Raw genomic sequence first — 22915 nt, 5'->3', positions numbered from 1 at the left:
CTATATTAGATAACTCACGAACTAATGTCATAGTTGGTGGATAGACACATTTGAAAAGAACGTGAGATAGTCGAACCTACAAGAATCAAACAACAGATCATTAGAAAACATTTCAAATTATGCTATAAGACAAGTAAAACATCACACAAATCCAAAACAGTCAATTGCAAAATCAAATTTCCAAGTTTGTACCCTTAAAAATGCTCACTATTTTTCAAACGACATAACACAGTAGAGGCAGAAACTCGTACGAGTCAGGACTGGGTATAGGACAACAAAAGACTCTGATAGGATACAAAACAATCCCTCGAATGACAAAATGGTCTCTTTTACACAAGCTTGTACGATACAAGGGTAGGTATGAAATGACAAAACTAATGGATTGAAACAACAAAACAATTTTAAGCAGTTTGTTGTATGACACAGGACGTTGTCTTGCATGACAAATCAACAAAACCCGACTTTTACATGCCTAAAAATTCAAAAAATCAACAAAAAAATTCAAAAATGAAATGATTAAGAGGCTTAAGATCGATCACTTACCGTTGGCTCATAGTTCCAAGGTTGATTATGTCATCTCCAGTGCTCAAATCGATGCTCCTGTGTGGGAACCATTTTTTCACAGAAGGCTTTTTGAATTTTCAAACTTGGAGGGTTAAAATGAATTGAAAATGACACTTTTATCCCTTATATAGCCAAAACCCTAATTTTCCAACTTGCTCCGATGGACATGAAAATTGTACCCTTACCTAATTTGCTCATCCTGATTCCATTTTCAGGATCAAAATCAAAATTCGAGATCATTTTGCTAGTCAATTTCACAAAATTTGGACCACTTAGCACTTTCATCAAAAGCTCATTTTTTCTTCAAATTTGCACTCAATTTCTCATGAATCAACGCTGAATCTCAATTTTATTCTACAAATCAATTTTGCACTCAATTTATCATCAGTCATCACCAAATCTTCAAACATTCCTTTCAATCACTTTCGTGCTTAAATAAAAATCATTGCTAAACAATTGCCTAAAATCATGTACCCTCGTTATCTTTCGATTTCGCTCCCGAGGGGGCATACTGGATGACCTTATGACCTCACATCTTTAAAGTCGAGAAAAATTTCAAATATTCATCAAAAGTCAAACAAAAATATTTTTTAACTAGAGAAAATCAAATTCTTATTGCTAAGGGGTATCTCAGCTTCATCGCTTCATATCAAGTTGAGATCTCTCGATCTGAATCGAATCAATCGCTAGGGGCATATCAGTTTCATTGCTTCAAATCAAGCTGATATTTGCCTTCATCTGAATCAGTCTCTTAACGTTGATCAATTTCATCACTTTACATCAAGCTGATTATTTGTTTAAACTCAATCAAGAGTTTTAATAGTATCTTTGATCACACTCAATCTAAGTAGGTGTTCAGTTTCATCGCATCAAATCAAGCTGGACAGTTTATCTTCGCTCATCGTGTCTTGATCAATCAAGTTCAAGATTGATTTTATCTTCGCTCACTGTGTCTAGTTCAATCAAGTTCTAGATCAGTAAGATCCACTTCTTGATCAATCAAGTTCAGGTTCGGTATCTTTTCTCTCTATCGGCCCTAGTTCAATCAAGTTCAGGATCAATATCGCTTTAATCAACTCTGTTCAGCTTCATCACTTCAAATCAAGCTAAACACCTTGCTCTTCATCTGGTTCATGACCAATCAAGTTCAAAACTGGTATCTCCTAGACATCAACTATTCTTTGAACCAACGTGCTGCTCACACATTAATTCAAAGAGGGGCAAATGTAATACCCTAAAATTGGTCACCTAAACCATAGGCCCCTAATCTCGACAACAACACCAAGGTCCTAACGGGAGACAATTAAATCAATCTTGAGCACATTATTAATTCTTTAATCATCAAATATTACATGGAAAATCAATTACTCAATATTAATTAAATGTTTATTTAATTAATTGAATCATTCCAAGAATATCATTTTGATCAATTATCCTGTTTAATTTATTAAATATCCTAGCATATTTAATTAATTAATAAATTTGCCATTTAATCATGCAAAAAAAATTAATTTATTACAAAAGGGGAATCAATATGCAAAGCAAGAGTTAAATTGAAAATAGAATAAAAGAATTGAATTGAGAGAAATCAAACTTGAGATATTCTTCTAAATTAAGAGAACTTGAAATTAGAAAAACAATTAATTGAATTATTAATCATTCTCTAAAATTATAACTCAAAGCTTTTGAGAAAAAGAAGTTCAGTTGTATTGAAAAGACTCTTTTTTTGAATAAATCAAAGAATCGCATGGAATCACCTATTTTTATCTCAAGTGCATGGAATTAATTAATTGTTTCACCAATGCAACTCGAACTTATAATCTGAATGCATTTCAATTAAACTATAATTGGAATCTATCTCAAGGTTAATTGAATCTGATTTCTTAATTATTTCAATTAATCCTAAATTGTACTTTTTCTTGGTCTCTCTTGTGAATTTCTATAAATTCAGCTTTCAGCTCTCATTCAAAACACCCTGAAGATTTATTGTTATTATACAATTTTTGCTCTGGAGTCATTGAAGATTTTGTGCTTGCTTTTTGAGATTATTTGCATATTTAGTTTACTCATGATTGCTCGAATCCATATTGCTTGAATCTATTCATCCATCTTGCATCCATTTAACTTAATATCATGCTCATATAGATTAAATCCTTCATCTTGGTGTAGTCTAGTCACTGGTATTGCTTATACAAATATGAGAGCAATCTTATACTTGCATCTTTTAGAAGGCAATTGGTTGATTTGTTATGGTTTTTCATATTCATGCTTATATCCATCTAACCATACATGTAATGACTTAATTGAAGTGTTGTGTCTTTCAACTTACAGACTTATTCCACTTTTTCACACACACAGGTTGCTGGAGTGGATGTGACTAGTTTCCTCTTCTGAATGGGTTTCCTTGTCAGAGGTGGGGGTGCAGTAGGTTTTGTCACTTTTCTCACAAGCTTCCTCCTTGGATCCACCTTCTTCTCCTCTACAGGAGGCTGGTCAAGTTTATTTCTTTGTACTCTTATGAATGCCAGAGGTTCATTATCCTCTGGATCAGAGTCAGAAGTGACAAAAGAAATGAAAGTTTCAGGCCTCTTTGCCTCAGGAGCACTAACTATTGCCGGTTTGGATCCAAAACCCAGTTGAGTGTCTATCTTATGGATTACATCCTGTATATATGCAAACATCTTATCTATTTTCTTCTCTCTTCTTTTCTTGTCGAAGCCAATCTTGACTTCAAGAACCTTTTCTTCAGCAGTACCAAAGTGTTCTGTCTTATCATCCAATGGAGCTCCAAGCAACATTTTTGCATAAAGTTCAAAAAGGCCATCATCCACTTCATATCCAAGCTTAGTGACCCATATGATCCTAGGTTCTACTACCTCCATAAGAGTTTCATCAGTTTTCACCATAAAACGGATATCAGTGGAGTACTTCTCCACAATGTGCTTTGATATTCTTTCCCTCTGTTTCATATTTTCCTGAAATGTTTTGAAATAGCCTGAAATATTTTCATCCCTATTGGTACCAAGATTGGTGATTGCTTCATTAATTTGTATACCTACCAGTATGTCATGAGCCCAACTCTTCTTCCCTAGACCGGGTAGCGCATTCATGAAGTAAATCATTAAATAAACTATGAGATTTCCAAACCTAAAAGTTCCTTTCTTAACACTCTTAATCTTTTCAAGATTTATCATTAACTGACTTCTCAACCATTCACATAAATCATACTTCTCATTATTCTTTAACATTTGATAAGAAACATGGATGCAGGAACTACCAACAGAGTTCACTTGACTAGATTGAGTTACCTTATAGCCAATTAACATGCTAACAAATTTCACATCTATGTCCTTGATGGTGCTGACTCTCATAGATTTTCTATCATGGGTTGTGCTGGTGAGCTTCTCAACCGCAGTGGTGGAAATCTTCTTATTAGGTTATTGTTTGACTGTGGGTAAGCTAGTGACTTCTTGAATTGCTTCCTTTATGATCACGTAGGGCCGATCCAACCATATGAACTCATTGTGAACCCTGCTCAAAACATATCTGATCACCTCATCTTTGAATTCTGGTATGTACAAAATACTAGTTAACCCTAGATTCTCGATGATCTTATATTGTAGCTTGATTGTTTTGGAGTCTCCCAATATCACAGATTGATACATTCCCTTAATCTCTTATGTACCTAGATCCTCCAAGATGCAGTGCATATATGCCCTTACATCTTCAACATACATCACGCCATCGGGAACCTTAGAAAATGTGCCCATAGAGTCTTCTTTCTTAGCTATCTGGGGAACTTCCTTAAAAATGGGTCTCAGCCTATCCTTAACTTCAACAATGGTGGGATTTACAATGAAAGTAGGAGCAGATGATCCGGATGCCATTTTGAAGAAACACCTGAAAAATGATTGCTGGTATTAAGATTTTGATTGCTTCTCCGATGATTGCTGGAAATCCTTTCAGAATGCCTTTGCTCATTCTTAATCATCTGAAATTCGCCTTTGATTTGATCTAGATTGCTTGAATGCTAGGTGAGTTAAAATGAGTTCACTTTCTCCTTTTATCAGCAAGCAAACCCTAATCTTTCACTGTCATAAATGCTTCGTGATGTACCCCACCGGATGCCAGTTTCACAGTCTTATGCTGGGTAATGCTTCATTGATGATTAAGAAAACTCTCTAGATCTCTTTCAGATCTCCTCTGGGGAATATGCAAGATTTGCAATATATTTGCCAACCCCTAAGGTCCATGCCTCAGTTACCGGTGGAATTTCCTACCGGTGCAGGAATGCTCTATTCTACCGATGGAGTTTCTAGTGTAGATCCATCTCCACTTGGTTCTTCAGACTTTCTAACCCATCTCTTGGTGTGATCTTGTTGTATTTCATCTACCTTCTGCTTTCCTTTCTCATTTGCTTTATCATTGCTAACCAGTTGAGTCTTTCTTCTATAGTACTTAGCAATATGATCTATTTTGTTGCATGCATAACATGTAACATTGTTTTTTTGAATTTATTTAACATATGCGGTGTCATTCCTTGACCTACATTGATTAGCCAAATGACCAAACGTTCCACATACATGACATTTGACATTCATTTTTCAATCTTCTGATCTATGACCATATTTCTTGCAATTTATGCATTGACCGGGAACAAAATTGTAGTTTTAATTTGCTCTATTTCTATATTGTTTAACCATATGCCCAAATTTATTACAAAAAAAGAATCTACCATTGAATTTATAAGCATTAGATTGCCTTACCATTTTCCTCTGGTCTGATGAGTTCTGCATACCAGTTGTCTGATCTTCATTTCCAGTACCGGAGCTTTCACCTTGTACAAATCCAAGTCCTCTAGAATCATCATTCTACCTTTGTCTTTTCAATAAGTCATCCAACTGTGCAACACTAATCTTGAATTTTTCTTTATACTCGCAGTAGTCAGATCATCTCTCAGCGTAGTTATTTGTCTTTCAAGTTCTTGTTCATTGTTCAGGGAGTGTGCCAAATCAGTTCTGAATAGATTATTCTCATGAGTCAATCTGCCACATTCATCAAATTTGTTCTTCAGAGATATAACATGATTTTGTTCCTTCTTCTTTCTGTCCTCAATATCTTTTGATAACCTCATAGTCAGGTCTTTCATTTCATTCTTCATGAGCATGTTTGCTTGGTTTAGTTTCTAACATTGTTCCTTAAGTGTATTTTTCTCTTCATCACCCTAGTTTTGCAAAAGTTCCTTTCTCTTGGCTTGAGCTGATGATAACCTTTCTTGTAGGACAAGAATGAATTCATTAGCATAATTCAATTCATCTTTCAATTTCAAATTCTTCATCCTTTCAGCATCATAATCCTCAAGAGCCATCTCAAGTTGCTTCTCCATAGCCATGTTTAATGATTCTGGTTTCAGGATCTTCCTCAAGCTGTTAAACTTATTCTGAGGAACTAGGCTCTGATACCAATTATTGGGATCCAAGAACATTGAGAGGGGGGGGGGGGGTGAAGCAGTGTTCTATCGGTAAGATATGATTTTACCCTTTTATAACATACACATATAAACCGGTAAATGAAGAAACATATAACTTGAAGCAAATAAACCATCTACATAAATGAACACCATAACACACATAATTTATATGTGAAAACCCTCAAAGAGGAAAAACCATGGTGGGATTTGTGACCCACAATATCAGTTCACTGGCCATATGAAAGGATATTACATAAAATGGGGGCCTGCACATGCAGGAAGGTACACTGCCTAGAGCACACTACTCATCATAAAAGGAGTCTCATTGACTACAATCTTCTGCTGAAACAAAACAATAATAATGAACTCACAAAATGCATCTGTTATGCCAAAAGGAGTTTCGGTTATAGTTCTACTTTGTATCAGTTCATAAACCCTAAACAGTTATACTGATATCTCTTCTCCTCCAAGAATATTTTCCAAACTATCTAGAGATCATTGCATGATATAAAATTCGTATACAAATGATCTACATACATATTCTTCACATCATACAGTCCTGCTATTATTCTCCTATATCACACTCTAGACTGACCTATATACCCTTACAAATAATAAGTCTTATGTCAGATTGAAATGTATTACAAAAGATATAAAATGTCAGCTTTAAACAATAATTACAAAATGATTTTTATAAATAAAACTTCCTTCGGGTCCAAGGCTGATGTCGGTTGCACTGAAGTGTAGGATGCCGGTGTCAGTGTAATCCTGGATTCTCCAATGCCAATATCTGTCGGTGAATGCTTTCTAGTGCCGGTGTATGCTTCCTTATGAATCTTGTTTCCAAGTAACCATGTTAGCATGTTGCCATCAATGACAACATATGAATCCAATGAGTGTCAATTGCCAATAGATTTGACCTGATATTTACTGATTTGCTTGGCATACTAGCTGTTGTGATGCACATAAGGGATGGATTGTATATTTTTAGATGCATGTGCAGACAATGAATGGTGATTCTCATTGCTCTAACACATTGTCTTTCTCAAATGCAGGTACTCAGGGGCGGAAAGGTAGCAACAAACTGGATGCAAGCTAGGCAATAGACTATAGATGCTACGAGGCAACTCAAAGAGGGCTCGTCATTCAGGAAATGATGAGTCACCCTTCTTTACCTGCATTTAGTTTAATGTTTTGCATCTGCAAATGTATAATGTTTTACTTATCTGCATCACACCAGTTAGTCTCACGACTTGTGTGAGACATTGTACATCCATCAATAAAAGATTATTTTCTTCAGAAACTGTGTGCTTTTCTAGCTTCTCTAAATTTTGAAGACATAAAAATGTAATCTTTTAATTTCTCACATCAAACACATGAATGTAAAAACAACAGAATAAAATGTACCTCTCTGTATGTTAAAATACTAAAGCTCTACCTGATTAAGCTTGTAGCAAAAATAGGTAACATGTATATATTAAAGAAATGATATTTTGTATTATTTATGTATTACTTCCATGGTCAAATTAATGAAGAAACAACCGTTATCTAGAATCTTTGTTGTCATATCTTGTCCTATTTTCTTGGATACGTGTTTAGATATTTTACAAATTTGTTTCAAAGCATGGAGTTGTGAAATCTCTGTCCAGTAATGTGGAATGCCTAGTCATACTTTTGAATTCTCTAGCTGGGCAATGCAACGATTCTCTCCAGCTCAATTTCATTGGTTGTCTACTCCAATCCAACATCATCAGTTGTTCATGAAACTGGAAGTTTCATCAATAGAGAAATAAATGATTGTAATTAAAGATTAAGTTTTATTTAGTTCGGTTAGTAGTTGTTGCCCATCTAGGTGGGTAACACATCATTTGACATTTAAATAAGGATATTTCCTATATATCCCTATGTTCTTAGTAGGAAATAGTTAGTCAGTCATCAGTTCTCATAATCTTGTCAATTTCTTTTATAATTTCCAAACTTTGTTTTACTTCCTTTTGGGAGCCAATTCGAATGCAAGATAGATGTTGATTTAAAATCTCAGTGTTAAAGGATCCCACCAGAGGGATACCAGGGCCCACTCAACTAAATGGAGGCGATCCTAAGTTGTTTCTTTATTTTAGTTTGTCTTGTGTAAAGTTTTTTTCAATTATTTTCTTTCTACAAGTTCATATGTGAAATTAAAAATAAAAATTCATTCCTAATCATTAGTTATCATTCACATGTTACTTTTAGTAACACTTAAAGTTAGTGATTCTTTTATGGATGTTTAGATACATGTTTTTATCTAGTTAAGTTTGAATTCGTGGAATAGATTAATTGATAAATGCAATTTAGTTTTGTATTTTAACAATAAGTGACAATAGTGATGGAAGTAGTGATTAAACATAAGCTTTATTGAGTCAATTCATAGGATTTAGCTTTAATTTGAATGTTCTTTAGAATAGAATTTTAATTTTATTCAAGCGTAAACTAGAATTCATTTCCAGCAAAGTAGAATAGAACTTGAATTTATGCATTGAAGATTAAATTTAATTTCAGTCATAGTTAAAAGATTCCATGAATTGATCTTAACTGAGTTATGCTTGTATCACACTGAAACCACCAAGGTTTCTTTTAGGACAGGTTTTGCACACTAAGTTTCAATTCCTATCAGATTAAAATAGTTTCCTAAATGAAGAACTTAGTTTCTAGAAGTAGATCCTAAGATATCCTAATAGAGCATGACTAAAGTGTGACATTGAAACCACCAAGGTTTCTTTTAGGATAGGTTTTGCACACTAAGTTTCAATTCCTATCAGATTAAAATAGTTTCCTAAACGAAGAACTTAGTTTATAGAAGTAGATCCTAAGATATCCTAACAGAGCATGACTAAAGTGTTAGTCACTATTCTCAGTGCAAAACCCCCCAACTTGAATACATCCTTATCACATACAACTCTAAGACACACTCGGTTCGATAAATGTGAAATTAAATGATGTGAGTTGTGACATGAATGGCCTCAACCATCATAACCCATGTCATCCTAGAGTAATCATCAATAAAAAACATAAAGTACCTCTCTCCATTGAGTCCTCTTGTCCTAATAGGTTCACAAACGTATGTGTTAACTAGCTCTAGGGTTTTGAAGTAGAGTGTTTATGGTGCAGCCATGGTTAGGAGGGACCTCAATGAGATCTATCTGGACCGTGAACAAGAATAAAACACAACAAAAGCAAGACAAGATAATGGAGAAAATTCTAAACTGATTGATTATATCATGAAAACTGTTTATAGTTTTCCAACAACATGCGAGCTACAAGATTCGGCTCATTGGCCTAATACAAACATACTCAATTACAGTCTTGATCTATACCGAACCTATTATCCTCAAGATAGATCTTTTTCCTTCTAAAAACTTACTTCTACAAGCTAAATTACATTGATTTATATGGTCTAGAGGGATCTGGTCGGCCCAAGAAGAATCAAACACCGATGAACATGATGAAACATATAAAACCACTAGGTTGGCCTCTGCCAATGAAAAATCCTTCAGAAAATTCAATGGAAGAATTGCAGACTAGAGGGAGGGTTGGCCACATGACAAGGAATGCTGGAAACAATGAATTGGGACTCCGCAAGATAAGGAAAGGATCCACAAGGTTTGCCAATAGCAAATAGGTCCAAGCAGTTTCGGTGTTCTAAGCCAGAAAACTATCTCAAAATCTGGAAATGATAACTTGCGAGAAAATTATCCAAACATCCCATGGTTCAGGAATAAGGAAGATAATCATGATTACAAGAAAAATCTAGCTCCACAAGATACAGTGAGCAAATGGAAGATAATGCAGGAAGAAATGCTAAAACCACAAAATAGAAAACAAACTAAAATTAAATGTTTTTGGTTTATGCAAGATTTTTAAGAACTGGGGATGCTCCTGCATCAGTTTAGGACTTATTCTTAAACCTTCTTTTTGTATGGTTTCCTAATTAAAATTCCTTGCACACAATATCAATAAGCTCTATGATCCTCGATAGATCTCTTACAACATTAGTACTAGTAATTTTGACCATGTTGTCAAAATTGATATGTCCCATTTTTTTGTGCTACAACTAACATTCACTACTTTGTGCCACCAAATAACTGCTTTCATTCTCATCTTTCACATAGTAGACATTTCCATTTGTTCTAACAACTCAGCCAATATTATTGAATTTCCTTTTATAATCACACATGCAGACCCTTTAATCACAACCTCATTACCTCTTGTAGCGTCCTAAAATTGTGACACTTGCAATTTCGACTGCATTTGGGTCTTCACGATGGCGATGCAACACGGAACCTGAATGGAGACCCCGAAACTTGTTCATGACATCAAAAACTGCATTTTTCAGCACCCTGGCCTGATCCTCCTTGCACCTTGCTATCCCTGGAGGTGGGACCATGGCGCCCAGCACCTTGGTCCTTCAGGACTAGGGCACCCAGCACCCTGGTCCCTGGCCCTATTTTTGGGCCCGGTCTCTTTTGGGCCTCGGGTCTTTAAGTTTCCAATTTGGAATATATTGTTTCCTGGTCGGCCTAAGGTTGGGAAAATCAGTCTATCAGCCCTAATTGACAAGTATATAAACTACTTTTCCTCTCCTAGAAAGAGGAGAAAAAAAGAGGAATATATGTGCAAAGGCGCGAAAGCAATATTCAAACATTCAAGCATTCAAGCATTCCTTCAAGCAATTGAGAATTCTAAGTCTCCATTCAAGGCTAGGTGTTGCATTCAAGACAAGGATTCAACCATTGAAGATGAGATCACTTACAACACATTACATACAACATACATTACACCTTCGCATGTAAGAATACAAACATTCTTACAACAAGGTATCAGTACTTGTTTACATTACAAACATTTACATTTACAGCATTCTCATTTCTTGGTTAATTCCAAAATCGGGGTTTGACCTAAAGGCAAACCCCTCATCCCTAACCCCCCAATCATCCTCTCTTTTCTGTGTGTAGGTTGCAGGTACGCGGCTGTAATTGAAGATCTGGAATCCTTGTGCAGAGACAAACAGATTCCCCTTCGTTTCGAGGATTTTTTGGAGGACCGTGTGCACGCCGGGTGCCATCGTCCCGTCAACTTTCGCTCAAATTTGTAGAACAGCACCGTCTTGACATTTTACTGCTAATTCCAGGTCCGCAGCTTCATCCCATATCCCTATCTCTATTTATAAGTGAATCTTTCTTGCTTCTACATACATTCCTAGTTCAATCATCCAATCTACATTTCTTTACAAAAGAGCGTATCCTTGATGTCTTAACTCTTGAAACTCATTTAGAATCCAATCTTGCATTGCGTGGGATTGGATCTTGTGGGTTTCAACCCCTCTTTTGAATGTAAAGTCTCTCCTAAGTGAAAACCATCAACCCTAGTGACTCTCCCTTCTCTCTCCTTGGAGTTGGGGAGGGGAGAACAACTAGGGTTCGATTTTTCCGCTTTACATTTTGGTGAACCCGACGTGAAAATCCTCATTCTGATTATTCATGGTTAGATCTGAAAAATTTGCTTCCCTAATTACATTTCCATGTTTGATCTTTTGCAAATTTTAGAGGTTAATTGCATAAAAACCCTAAAATTTTCTTTTTAAGTAATTAAACTTGTGAAATGTTTAATTGTTAATGCTTGTTTCAGATCTACCCTTCTATTTTAAATTGTCAATTCATATTTGTGCTTTAATTCTGAAAATTAAGTGGTTAAGTGTCAAAACCCTAATTTTTAAGACCTTCTTGATTCAACCTTTGACTGATAATTTCACTAATCAAAACACCTCCAAATCGGCTGTAACTTTGGATTCCGCAATAAAATCACAATATCTTTCATCCCTGAAAATTTGGAAAAAAGTTGCGAGGACCGTGTGCACCCCGAGCGCCATCATCCCCGACATTTTTTCCGAAATTTCGGGAGCTAGATCTTACTATATTTTTCTGCTAAAATCTAGAATTTTGGCTGATTTTATCAATTTTAACGCTTTCAAAATTAAAGCCAAAGCTGGTCTAGCGATTGCTTGGATTGAGGCTTCTAATCATTCAAAAAATTGTTGAAATTGAAATTCATATCAAAATTGTGTTTCTTACAGTCCTAAATCTGAAAAGTGTGTTAGCATTCATTTGAAATTTCAGTGCTTTATTCAAATTTTTACAGTTTGTGACTTTTGAAATTAAGTGTTTAATTGCAACAACTTTGATTTCCACTTTCAAATTCGAATTTTGTATGAAATTGAGTCAACTTTTAAATTTCAAAGCCTGCATTGCTTTCAGTATTCCTTCTAAAATCATAAAATTCAAAATTTTAGTTTCCCTCTCTTTTTCAAAATTCAAATTTTACATTTTTCAACAATCTTGGTAGGGTTTAATTTTGAGATTGCAACTTTAATTTGGCCTATCTACAGATCGTAAAATCACTCAATTTTTTCAGATTAGCTTTAAAATCATCATAACTTTCATCCCTAAAAATTTCAAAAAAAGTTGCGAGGACCGTGTGCACTTCGTTCGCCACGGTCCCAGACATTTTTTCTGAAATTTTGGGAGATTGTCCTGATTGCATTTAACAGCTTAAATCTAGGAGATTGGCTGATTTTACTGAAATTTGCTACCTCTAAAATTCAAAATCTTCTCTCTCTCTTTAGTGCATGAGTTTTACAACAATAAGCCCTACTTACACTATTCCCGTTAGACGAAGCCTTAGAATTAAGTCCTTCCAAGGTGTAATTACCGAGGAGATGGAACCTAATTTGAATGGCCTTTTTAACGAGGACATGGGTAATTCCTCTAATCCTCTTAATGATGAAGAAGCTCTCCATGAGGTTTCTGTAGAACAACTTTCAAAATTGGATAACCAATTTGATGATTTTCGACAATGGATGTCTCAAGAATACCCTGATAGTCAAGCTCTTTCATTAATTGAGGGTCTAAAACGTATGGTTCAAAGTGATAAGAATGGAATTGATATTTTGCGCGGTATTGCACACATTGTGGATTCGAATGTGATGCCGATGAAAAGTTGTGCTGAAACCTTAGGTTATACACAACCTCCTACTCAAGATAATCATTCTATCCCTTTGACAACTCCTATTACTAGTATACCTACTTTTACATCAAACATAATGACTACTTCAATACAAGACATTCCACCTATGATCACCAGTCATGGGGGCAATCCCTCTTCTTCAATCAACCCTCTTCCTTCATTCAATCCGACTTCTTCATTCATTCCTTCAATGAGTGTCCCTATTATATCTCCACAAATGAACATGACGCAAGGGGGAAATTTATTTAACCATTCCATTCCTCCTTGTAGTGTTCCTCCTTTCCAATCATCTCCTATGACTAACTATCATAGTGTCCCACCACCTTACTCTCTACCTTCTTTCAATAACATAACACCTCCATCACAATCTAACACGTCTAATATGAACTCTTCGACTGAAGCGACCATTAACAATCTTGCACAAACTGTCTCTTCTTTGCAGCAACAAATTGCCTCTATGAATCAATCTAAGTTTAGTGTGCCCACATTTGATGTTGCGAGCCCACTTTCTCTTGACATTGTTCGAGCTATCCCCCCTAAACATGTTGAAATTCCGCATTTGGAGCTTTATAATGGTAAGGGTGATCCTCTAACACATGTTAAGACCTTTCAAACAATATGTACCGATTTTGCTTATGACCAAAGGTTGCTTGCAAAACTGTTTACTAGAACATTAAGAGATAAAGCTCTACAATGGTATTGCTCGTTGCCTTCCTAGTCTATTACTTCTTTTGAACAACTTGCAAATGCTTTTATTCAACAATTTCAAAACAATATAAGTCCTAAAGTTACTTTGATTGATTTAATGCATTGTAAACAAGGTGTTAAAGAAAAAGTGACTGATTCCATTGGTAGATATAAGCATTTGTATGCTCAAATTTCCTTTCCAGTGCCTGACAATGATATTCAAAGAATCTTTATTTCTAATTTACAAAAAGATATTAGAGAAAAACTCCTGTTTTCTGAGTTTACTTCTTTCCAACAGTTGTGCGCAACTCTTCACAATTATCAACTGACTGTGAGTCAAATGGAACAAGCAAATCCTATGGCTCTGAGTGATAAGGGTGATAGTAGTCAACAACCATTTGGGAAGTTTAAACCGAACAGAGAGTCAATTAAATTCAATGAAAACATCATCAACAACAATGTGAATGCAGCATCAGGTGTGCCTCCTATTTCTAAGTTTTTCAAGAAAGAAAGAAAGTTCATTCCTTTGAATGAATCATTGCATAGTATTATGAATAAGTTATTGGAACAAAATTTGCTTACTCTTCCTCCTATAAGGCCAATAGATCCTGCAAAGATTAATTCACCCTATTTTGATAACAAATCTTTTTGTCAATTTCATCGTCATCCTGGGCATGATACCGAGAAATGTTTTGCTTTAAAGGGTAAAATTCAAGATTTGATTGATAATAATACTATCTCGATTTCTGGTGTGAATGATAAAGGCAACACATCTGTAGCTCCTCCTAACAAAAATCTTAAGATTTTTACCGATCCATTACCTTCTCATACCTCTAATGTGATTGATACTAATGATTCCTCTATCTCACCTGATGATCTTGTGTCTATGACTTCGAATGTGATTAACTTTGTAGAGCAGCATAAAATCCCTAAAGAACCTTCCATCACCTTTGATTCTAGTGAAACTATCAGGGTACCTGATGGTCCTTTATATATAGTTGCAAAAGTCAAGAATACACCTTGCCGTGGAGTGCTTATTGATCCTTCTTGTATGATTAATGTCATTACTGAAGAAATTCTTTTTACTTTGCAATTGAATCAAGTGATCTATGACGAAAAAAATGTGGTTGTGAAATTATTGGATGCATTTTCTTCTCTTGCAATTGGTTCTATTACATTACCTATTGAGGTCCATAACAAATCCCTTGATGTGGACTTTGCTATTATTCCATCGTCCGAACAATTTCGTGTGAAGCTAGGCTATCCTTGGCTATCTTCCATGAAAGCTATTGCTTCTCCTATTCATAAGTGTCTGAAATTTCCCCATAATGGTGAAGTTGTTACTATCAATCATAGTCTCTTTAAACCAGCTGAAATAACTTCTAGCGTTCCTATTGATTACTTTTGGCCTAAACAATTCCAATCTCTTCCTCCGCGAAGTGATCATCTTTTCAAATCTTATCAAAAGTGGAAAAAAGATATGATCCTATCTCTAAGTGAACCTAGAACACCCAAACTTGACATTCCTATCATTCTTGAGAAGGAAGTTCTTCCTTTGAAAGATAAAACTAATGTCTTTCCTCAAGAAGATTCCCTACCCATTCCTATGAATGTGACTATGCCTATATTTAATAAACTTCCTAAAAGTAGACCTATACCTCCTCGTCATGATGGACTTGGTCTCCTTCCTAAACCGAATATTCCTCCCTTATATGGAGTAGTTCCTCCTCCTTCCTCTTATGGAGAGAAGAGACCTTCCTCTTGTCCTATTGTTCAACCTAAGAGACCACAACCTAAACACCCAAGTGATAAGGATGAGAACATTCCTCCTCCTCACTCTTCTCAACTTCCTACTAAGACTAGACAAAATCGTTTTGCACGTGAACGCCGACGAAAGCGTCATCTTAGAGCTCAGGCAGCTGCTTCTCAAACTTTGCAATCCCCAAAAACACCTTCAGCCAACATTATTCCATTTTCTCCTCAGCCAATGATTGAGTCGAAATCTCCTAAACATAAGATGCATGATGGTCTTGATCCTGTGCGAGTTAAAGATCCTATTTTTATAAATCTTGATGATGATATAGATGAAAATGTTATGCATGATGAAAATATTACTCCTGTTCATTCTGATAGTGAATATGAATATGTTGATGTTGATAACCATTTATCTAATGCATTTTCTAAAGCACTTATCCTAGCTCCTAGACAAGAACAACGTGGCTCGGAACATGAACATAGCCCTTGTTTGCATCTTGTGATAGCTGCATCTGCTGTGTTGGATGTTCCTCCTCTAGCGTGTTTCCTACCTTCCCGAAATATTGATCAGCAAGATCGGGGGGTAGATGATGTGCTAGACTAGTTCATTAGCATAGCAGACTCTCTTCTCCTCTCTTGATCTCTTTTGTTACTTCTTCTATGTGTTATTCTCATTCTTCTATTTGTTGTCCTTAGTGTTGTCTACTTGAGGACGATGCAAAGCATTGAGATCTCTTTTGGTCTCTCTCATGTTGACTCAAAAGACACATGTGTTCCCTTCTTCTAGGTGGCCTTCCTTGATTGGGGAATGAAGAACAATTATGCATACATACATATGATATAAATGAATTATCATACAGCATACTGACCCTGAGGAAAGCGAAGTCACCTTGTGCTTTATGTTTTGTGTCTATTATCCTTGGGCTTATCTCACACTTGGGGGCTAAATCCTTGTGATAACGTGCTCCTTTCCTTTCTCATTTCTTATATGTATCACTACCTTAAAGCAATCACCCCCAGTGAGGTGTGTGCGATCGCTTTAACGTAGGGGGGCATACATCCCGTTCATATCTTTTCAAGATACTTGAAAGTTTCTTGGCAAACTTAGCTTTGCCTTGAAAATTTTTGGTATTTTTCTTACATGACTCATAGTGAGGGAACCTTACTACTGATAGTCATGGTTCTCCCTCGTGATCTTCCCTTTTACTTTGTCAATCGAAGTCGTAAGATCCTTAGTCCACTGGGGGCTTGGTGTATCTTGACTCCTTGACGTGGTGAAAGTTTTTCAATGTTGTTTCCTTGTACTTTACCGGAAGTATGAGCGTACGCTTATACTCCCGCTAAAGTGGGGGCTAAATGTAGCGTCCTAAAATTGTGACACTTGCAATTTTGACTGCATTTGGGTCTTCACGATGGCGATGCAACACATAACCTGAATGGAGACCCCGAAACTTGTTCATGACATCAAAAACTGCATTTTTCAGCACCCTGGCCTGATCCTCCTTGCACCCTACTGTCGCTGGAGGTGGGACCATGGAGCCTAGCACCCTAGTCCTTCAGGACTAGGGTGCCCAGTGCCCTGGTCCCCCAGGACCATGGCACCCAGCGCCCTGGTCCCTGGCCCTATTTTTGGGCCCGGTCTCTTTTGGGCCTCGGGTCTTTAAGTTTGCAATTTGGAAAATATTGTTTCCTGGTCGGCCTAAGGTCGGGAAAATTAGTCTATCAGCCCTAATTGACAAGTATATAAACTACTTTTCCTCTCCTAGAAAGAGGAGAAAAAAAGAGGAATATATGTGCAAAGGCGCGAAAGCAATATTCAAACATTCAAGCATTCAAGCATTCCTTCAAGCAATTGAGCATTCTAAGTCTCCATTCAAGGCTAGGTGTTGCATTCAAGACAAGGATTCAACCATTGAAGAGGAGATCACTTACAACACATTACATACAACATACATTACACCTTCACATGTAAGAATACAAACATTCTTACAACAAGGTATAAGTACTTGTTTACATTACAAACATTTACATTTACAGCATTCTCATTTCTTGGTTAATTCCAAAACCGGGGTTTGACCTAAAGGCAAACCCCTCATCCCTAACCCCCCAATCGTCCTCTCTTTTCTGTGTGTAGGTTGCAGGTACGCAGCTGTAATTGAAGATCTGGAATCCTTGTGCAGAGACAAATAGATTCCCCTTCATTTCGCGGATTTTTCGGAGGACTGTGTGCACGCCGGGCGCCATCGTCCCGTCAACTTTCACTCAAATTTGTAGAACAGCACCGTCTCGACATTTTACTGCTAATTCCAGGTCCGCAGCTTCATCCCATATCCCTATCTCTGTTTATAAGCGAATCTTTCTTGCTTCTACATACATTCCTAGTTCAATCATCCAATCTACATTTCTTTACAAAAGAGGGTATCCTTGATGTCTTAACCCATGAAAATCATTTAGAATCCAATCTTGCATTGCGTGGGATTGGATCTTGTGGGTTTCAACCCCTCTTTTGAATGTAAAGTCTCTCCTAAGTGAAAACCATCAACCCTAGTGACTCTCCCTTCTCTCTCCTTGGAGTTGGGGAGGGGAGAACAACTAGGGTTCGATTTTTCCACTTTACACCTCTATTACACATCTAACTCACATATAGAAGGTTATGTCTTAGACCTTTTACATAATAAAAATTATTGGTTTTATGTTTACCATCAATTGCAATACTTCCTTTTTTACGAATAGGTGTTGTCTCTTCTCTTGCAAATTTCATTGATCCACCATCATACTTCTCAAGGTTGATGAACTTCCTTTTATCACATGTCATATGGTTTGAGCATCTAGAGTTAATGATCCAATCCTTTGGTTCAACTTTAGTATGCTTGACATCTTCTCATTTACTGATTTTCCACATTTCTTTGCCTCTTCCGGTATTCAAAACCTTCACTTATATTTCTCCTCTATAGCCCAAAACAAGGATTCTTTATTTGAATAATCACCATCTTCATCCTCGAATAAGTGATGCTCTTTTAAGAAAAATATATTTTTCTTGTCATTTCTTATGTATCTAATTTTCCTTTCATCTTCATCAGATTTTTTGTAATCTTCCTTATACATACAACTAGTAGCATAATGACCAATTCTACCACAATTAAAGTATTTCAAGGGTAACTTAATTTTGTACTTTCGATTCCTCTCTTTAGTCTCCTCAAAAGGTTTTCTTCAATCTCATCCATATCTTTACTTGCTATTGGTTCATCTTCAAGAGTTCTTGACACATTCAATGCAACCTCTTTCCCTTCCCTTTTGATATAATCTATTTTGACAATATCATAGGCAAATAGTGAACCAAGGAGCTAGTCCATTGTGTACTTACCCAAATCATAACTTTCTTCAGTAGCACATTTCTAGCATCTTGTAGGGTTGAGGTTTCTTAAAGACATTCACTACAATTTGGGTGACCATTGTTTTATTGGGGAAATTTGAGAATGTGTAGAACTTAGAGGGATTGAACAAGGATTTGGAACTCATAATGAAAGTGGGTGTTTGTAGTGGAGTATGAGGTGTTAAATAGGCAAGTGAGTAGATACACATTTATTGTTTTTCTTGTTGGGTTAAACAAGTTTTTCCTTGCCATTAACTATGCCTAATGATTTTATTTTTTTGGGTTTATGAGTTTTTTGATTTTTGGGTTTTTATGGAATATAGTCATAGTATATAATAAGATTGGATTATATGTGATTTAATTTTAATCTACCAATATGTGGTAGTATTTAAGGCATGCACCATTCACATACCCTATTATGTAGGCAACATCTAGTTGTCTTAGCTTCATCGGCCCTGAGTAATTAATAACATGTATGTAGTATGATCCCAATCATTTAATTTTCAATTTTCCTTATTTCTTAAATTTTCTATCATAGAGAAATCTTAAAAATATTCAATCGCAAGTTTCTATCATGCCATGTGTTTTACTTCTATCGCTCAAGGTGTTGTTTATACATTTCTATTTGTTGGTCTTCAACCAATATGTCTAAATATTCTAATTCTTATGTTAATTTTTGGTCATCCTCTAAGCATAAAGTGAGTGTGGTATGTAGGTCGGGGATTATAAATTTTATGGGGGCTGTAGTATTAGTTCTATAGAACAATTATAATAGGGTGAATTCATTGGTTCTTTTATAGGATGTGTGGTACACCCAGAGTACCATGAGCACTTCTATGTCCCAATCTATCCTATTACCATTACACATTTTAGATAAGGCTTTCCCAATTTTTTTTTCAATGCTTTACTTTCTCCATTGGTATGTGAGTGGTAAGGTGAACTCTTATTATGTGATATCATAAATCTTTGTAATAATTATTTGATCATTGTAAGGAAGTTAAGTAGCGAAACAACTTCATACACTAACCTTGAGAGGAGGGTAATGCAATTTTTTTACAGATCATCACAACAGTTACATAAATAGATATAATAACTTTCAAACCATAACATGATGATTTACTAGGGGAAAACCCTTTCAGAAGAAAACCCCACACTCCAAAATCCGCCCAATATATTATTTTGCAATCAAAATAGATTACAATATACTTGCAGAGAAAGCTCTTCGCAGGAGTACCACTAATAAGAGATTCAGAGGTAATTCAATAGCTATAAGACTCTTACACACAACCTCTATCTCACACAACTCATATATAAGAGATACAATACAAGAAACCGTTAAACAATATTACAAAACCATGGGCTAAAACCACCCAATAAGGTGAAGCCAACCTTATCTCCCTTCTAGATGCCCTATGACGTGTTATAACACACATCAACATGTGTCCCTCCCTTTTACAACTCATTTATGTGTCCGATGTATTTTATATTTCCTATTTCAGGAGTACAAACTTCCAAAGGCCATAACTTGAGAACCATGTGTTCGATTGGTGAACTATTTGAAGCGCCGAAAATTTTGCAAAGTGCTCTATTGCCTCGTAAACCACTACTCTATTTATGCCCACTTTTCAGGACATTTCGGGGCCTCTAAAGTCCTCAAAATTAAATTTAAACCTTTCATTGGACCCTCCAAAATGGAAAATTTAATATCTTCAAAACTAACTATGATCTTGCGACGCAACTTTATCAGAATGCTTATCTAGTTGACTAGAAACTTCGAGGAGAATTTTACACCATTTCACGCTCAAATAAAAAATTACTATAAATAGTAACCTCATGTAAATGCAAGGTTGAGACACCATTTTCCCAACAATCATCATGTTCACAAAGTTCTTTCCTTGGTCACTTACTATACTAAGCTTGGGCATCCATATCATGTGGTTATATTCTCAGATAGGAACCTTGTGACATTGTTTTCAATACAATCCTTTTTGGCTTTTGTCTCCACCCACTTTGTTAAGTATTCTACCCTATTATAATAAATTTGTCCTTAGAATCCTTAGCAAGAGGGTCAATAGGTCCAATGAAGTTTATGGACCATTTTTCAAACGGGTTCTATGCTAATACAAGTTTGAGAGGCATTTCATCCCTTGCGGTAGGTTTCCCAATCATATAACAAATATCACAACCTTTTGTATACTCTTGGGCATCTTTGTGGAGAGTTGACCACCATATTGCTGCAAGTTGCACCCTCCTTGTGGTGGTTTCAATTATGTCTTCATTCTATTCCTTTATGTACCTCTTTAAGGATTGACGTTATTTAATGCTCATAAACTACTCTTCTTAATATGTCAGCCCTACCTAAATGGTGTGACTCTTCTTAAACCACTGTGTATGGTGTATCCCTCTACACTAATGATTGTTTATCTTGTGGTGAGATATCTTTGGGAAATTATCCTATAGAAAGTAATATGGCAATATCTTGTAACTCCTTCAGTACTACTTTGACATGAAATAGATGTGCCCAAGAAAATATTCTCCTTGTGCCCTTGGTTCTTCCCAAGTTTCAATCCTGGATAGATAATCCAGCCCTTGGTTATTTTTTCTTAGTTTCATTATAATCTTAAAATTAAATTCCAAGAGTAGTAGTAACCATGTCAATATCCCACCATGTGTAATAGGTTTATTTAATAGGTATTTGAGTGGTTCATGGTTAGTGTGAAGGGGAAATTTGATTTGGCAATTTGCAACATAGAAGGGAGAAATCACCAAATCAATTTCACTTAAAACCTTTACATTCAAAAGAGGGAAGAGAATCCACTAGATTCAGTCACAAATCAGATAAGGACTGAATACTAAATGGATTGATTAATTATTGTGGGGTTTTTCCTCACTTTTGTAGGTTGAAATGTTGAATTAAGGTAAAGTGCTGAAAAATAGAGGTAAAATTGAGAAAACAATGAGCTACATATGCATGATTTTCATGTGAACCTAGATTTGAGTAGTATAAGCCGAGCCGAATATGATCCTCAAAAAAGTTCCTAAAAAGCTGGGACCATGGTACATCACAATGGTCCTTTAAACTTTTCACACGCCGAAAAGGGTTGAGTCATCTTTGTAAATGACACTTGTTCTAATGAGTAAAACTCTATACCTATTTCCTCCAAGTATAAAGAAGGGGAAAAAGGTTGGGAATAGGGGCTTGCCTTAGGTTAAATCCCTGTTTTGGAATTATCCATGAAATTGAAATAAAGATAATTGAAATGACTGAAAGGAAATGATCTCCTTTTGAGGGAGATACTGAATTGTGACTGAAAATTGAATGATGATACCTCCATGTGAAGTTTTTCTTGCCTCCACATGGAATTAGGGTTTCAAGAAATAAGATGTAGATCTTCACTTCAATGCTTGAATCTTTGACTTTATTGTTTCTCTAAAGCTTGAAGGAAGACTGAAAATGCTCAATTTCTCTTGAATGCTTGAATGCTTGAATGCTTGATCTCATGTATGTAATGTATGCTTGATTTATGAATGTGGATGATTGTTGATGTTCAAATGAAAGGAGAAATCCTCTTTATATACTTTCCTATTGAGAAAAATGATTAATTTTCCAATATGAGCCGACACAAAGAGAGGAATCCTGCACATATTTGAAATGCTGCATTGGGTTTTGAGGGGCCCCAAATTAGGGTGGACCATGGTCTAGCCCTATTTTGGGGTAGGCTTAAGGTGCTTGATGAAGTGTACTTTGAGTTTTATGGCGTTTTGATGTGTATGAGCATAATTAGGTCTCCAATCAGGCCAAGGGGCACAAACATTAAGGTGAAAAACCAAATGTGGTCAAAATTGCAAAGTGGTGCAATTATAGGACACTACTGTTAGTTAAGAGAGTCAAGGGCCTAGATAGTAGACAATATCTATATTTTTAGAATGCATAAACCATAGCCAATTCATCTCTCTATGTGGTAGTGTATTTCTTATCCACATCAGATATTTTTGTATTGGCAAAG

Source organism: Cryptomeria japonica, chromosome 9 (assembly GCF_030272615.1).
Source record: "Cryptomeria japonica chromosome 9, Sugi_1.0, whole genome shotgun sequence".
Taxonomy (NCBI): Eukaryota; Viridiplantae; Streptophyta; class Pinopsida; order Cupressales; family Cupressaceae; genus Cryptomeria; species Cryptomeria japonica.
Note: the sequence above shows the minus strand (reverse complement) of the source record.